The following is a 4348-nucleotide window of genomic DNA, read 5'->3' as shown; positions in this document are numbered from 1 at the left end:
CAGAAAATTATTATGTACATGAAACACAATTGCGTCCACAAATATCAAAATTGTATGTATATGATATATAATATTGGTAAAAAATATAACTTTCGATACTCTATTATTAGTAGATACAAAATTTAGAAGAAGATATTATGTATATGATATTTCATTGCTTCAAATGATTCCTTTTTTACTTGTTGTCTCTTTTAACTTTGGCACACATCGTTACAAAGATATTAAGTATCAAATACACAAAATTGATACTAAAATTACTCTAACTTTTTTTTAAGCTGATATTAAATTTCCAAAAAATTATTATGTACATGAAACACAATTGCATCCACAAATATTAAAATTGTATGTATATGATAAATAATATTGTTACAAAAATACAACTTTCGATACTGTATTATTAGTAGATACAAAATTTAGAAGAAGATATTATGTATATGATATATAATTGCTTCAAATGATACCTTTTTTACATGTCTACAATTCCATAAGCTAACGGCAATATACAACCTTAACATTGAAACACACAACATTATGATTCTTTATACATAATTGTTGCAGGATATTATATTACTATCTTAAAAAATTAAATTAATAAACAACATGACATACATGCCCCATCGGGTGTACTTGCCGATACAAATGTCCCTCTATAAGCTCTGCTAATATGTAAAGCATCAACAACAACAACAGGCCTACATAACTCAAACCCTCTTATCATTGGCCTTAATGATATGGAGAGATACATAAACTCATTTTTTTGGGCCTTGTGCATCCGTATATATGAATTTGGATACACAGTTTCCAACATATATATGTATGTTGGCATCTGTTTATATCCATCTGCATGTCTACCCCTTATCATCTCCAATGCACATTCTTTAGCACGCCATGCTTGTTGGTAAGAAATTTCAACTCCATATAGTGACCTAACATCATCAATTATATCGTTTGGAGTATGTTTTCTTTTATGATTCACTAACTTTGGAGCTGTCACACCACTAACAAACCCAACAATATCATGTACCTTACTTAATACCCTATCCCTCAATGAACATGTATGTTCACTATTGAGGTATCTCACTTTAAATATGTCCGTATTTTTCCTAACAGACGCCTTCAAATTCCAACAACAATCATCTGAATAACATACTAATACGTAGCTGCAATTATACCATACATATTTATTATTTGATCAGGTTTAATGTATCAATTCATAATATCAAAAATAAAATAACAGTACAACATACATTATTACAAATACTTTTAGTTAAATAATAATGTGCACACATATTAATATACCACACAGTTTGATGACGACTCAGTTTATATTGTTGATATACAAATCAGATAACAAATTCAAAATCCACTTATTAACCTGATTTCACTTATCCTTCTTAATTGATACTTTAATAAACAGAGGTAACTCAAAATGCACGTGATACTTTATTGTATCCAATGAACACAATACGCACACCTATCCTTCTTAATTAATACATTAACAACCAGAAGTAACTCAAAATGAACATGATACCTAACACCTACAATTGCACGTAACACATGTTATTTGTGTATCATGATCAACATAATAGCAAATAAATTATAAAAAATGAAGAATGTTATAAGATTGAAGTATCACATACCTTTTGCTATCAGATCTCTTAACTCTAAAATTGAAGCTATGCTTAATTTTATATTTTTCCATAACAGCCATTAGAGTTGCCTTATCCTTGTACAATTGCTTCACTTCCACATTAGAAACATTTGTATCTGATATATAATTTTCCACCTCCATTTTTGGTATGTAATAGGAATCACAAATTTTCGATGCAACAATGCTTAGAGCCTTTGCATCCCTTTTTCCACCTTCAACACACACAATTGCACCTATTGTTGCATCAAAATTTTGTATCTCTTCATCACTTTTATCCGATGTATCAATGTATAGTGGATACATACCGAATCCTACCTCATGTTTCTTCACCTCTATGTACAATTTCACCCCTATATCATTCCGAATACACAATGGAGATGAATTACCTTCTACGAAGTATCTGATCTCCATATTTTTTTTTTGATTCATCAACATTCTATTCTGCTACAGTTGCTGAATTAAGATTAACGAACGAAATATTTTCCCCAACCACTATGCCATCACTTTTGTACCGCTCGTATCTAACATCACTTTCCCATATTCTTGAATGCCTTAGCAAGATGGAAATATTCATTACAAATCTTCACCAAAAAATGCGCTACAATTTTTTTTGAATCAGCCTTCCATAGCTTTTGGCAAAACAGGAAGAGAGAATTTCAAAATTTGAAATTTGAAATATTAGTTTAGTAATTGTTTTATGAATGACTGATTTGTAGATGAAAGAAACGTATGCGTGAATTGTGGCAGTCAATTTTTATTTATGTTTTAAATCCCTTATTTAACGCACTAAACTGATAAAATCTCTTTTTTAATGCAATAAACTGATAATTACAGCTTCTAAATTAAAGTATCCGCCCGCATATTAAAGTATCCGCAAGACAATAAAATAAAGAGAGTTTTGTAATGTCTGAAAGAGTAGGGATAGGAAGTAATTTGTTTACAGTATTATACTAGCTTTGTATAATTTTTACTTTTTATTTTCATAATAACAAATAACTTTCATCGGGCGTAAAGTTTATATTTTTAAGTCATAACATCCTATTTCACGACTTAAGAACTTATGTCCTCTAAGCATAAGTTGGGATAAGGTTGTTCACGGATCAGTTTGGATAGGTTATTGGTCAAAACCAAAATCAAATCAACTTAATCGGTTTTAAAATTATCAAAATCGAATCGAACCAAATATAATATATATTTATTGGTTTGATGGTTATTGGTTTCGGTTTGGGTTGGTTCCATTGTTAACCATACACAATAAAAGAAACAATTCATTCAAAATGTGAAAAAAGTGACAACGACAATCCATTCAAAATGAAATATAATTAGAATGACTGAAATTCTAAATTTTTGATCATTGAATTTACTGTGAATAAAGCTTTAAAATTCACTATATTTGCCTAGAAGGAAGAGGCAGTAACATTTTCCGTCACACAAAGAATTGTCATAGATACTCATATACATGAAATTAATAAGATAATGTTTTCACCTTGAACATTTTTGCTTTCAATAAGTAAATTATAAAGAAATATTAATGAAAACATATATAAGATTTTAAAATTTGTTTATAAAAATAATATATTATGTATGTATATTAATAAAATATATGTATATAATTCATCGGTTGGGTTCAGTTATTTCTTCGTTTTTTCGAATAAAATCATAACCGAATCAAATACTATCAATTTTCAAAAATCTAGAATCAAATCAAACCAATTCCAAATAAATCGGCTTTATTTTATCGATTTGGTTCAATTTTTATCCAAACCGTGAAGACTCCTAGTTGGGAGTATTACTAGAAATTAAAGATGAACTTTTTTGTCTAAGATGATAACTCTTGAGAGACTTTTCCAATATAATTATTCCCCACTACTGTAAGATTGAACAATCCAACCACCTTTTCCATTGTATTTACTTCCATGAGTAGTGACACATTAAATTTCATTGACTCAGCAAGCCATTAAATGATTCATTACAAATATATAAAGAACTTTATCCTGCACAAGTTCTTCACAACCAAAACAATCCGTTAGCCTTTGATGTGAGGCCAAAAATACATATTTTTAATGACTATTTGCCTGAAATTTATTATTTATATTTGTCCTTTATGAGCATGAATTTTATGGATTGTGCTTAATAGTGTATTTTATTTGTAGGATTAAATTGTATTTAAACTCTAGTTATTTATGAAAATTTCTTAATAAAAATTTGCAAATTCTGCGCTACCTGACCCGCAAAAATGATACAATATTGTGCTGGTCTTTAATTTTTTCATCTCATAACTAATAAATTTTGCGTATCACAAAAAATTAAACTGAAACAAACTGTATGTGTGTATTTGTTTTAGAGGTGATATAATGTGTATCAATGTTTTAGTTTCAAAGCTAATATGTGTATTTGTGATTGCAAAAGAGAGAGGAAATAACTTTGGCGGAGCTCCCACTGCATGACATAACAAGAACTTATGTCCATTAAGCATAAGTTCGATTATTGAAGAATAATACTTAAAGATCAGCCTATTTGAAAGGCAAGTTGGGCAATTTCTTCCTATTGCATGTCCACTAGCTCGTCAATTACGAAATGACCTTTGAATATATTTTGGATTATTGCTCCCAATATATTTCCACAACTATAAGCTTAGGTCACAATAGAGACAGCCTTTTAATTCATTGGTATATACTTACATGAACAGTGACACAT

This window comes from Solanum tuberosum, unplaced genomic scaffold (genome assembly GCF_000226075.1).
Source record: "Solanum tuberosum cultivar DM 1-3 516 R44 unplaced genomic scaffold, SolTub_3.0 scf00164, whole genome shotgun sequence".
Taxonomy (NCBI): domain Eukaryota; kingdom Viridiplantae; phylum Streptophyta; class Magnoliopsida; order Solanales; family Solanaceae; genus Solanum; species Solanum tuberosum.
The sequence above is the reverse complement of the archived record's forward strand: the minus strand, read 5'-3'. Positions refer to the sequence as shown.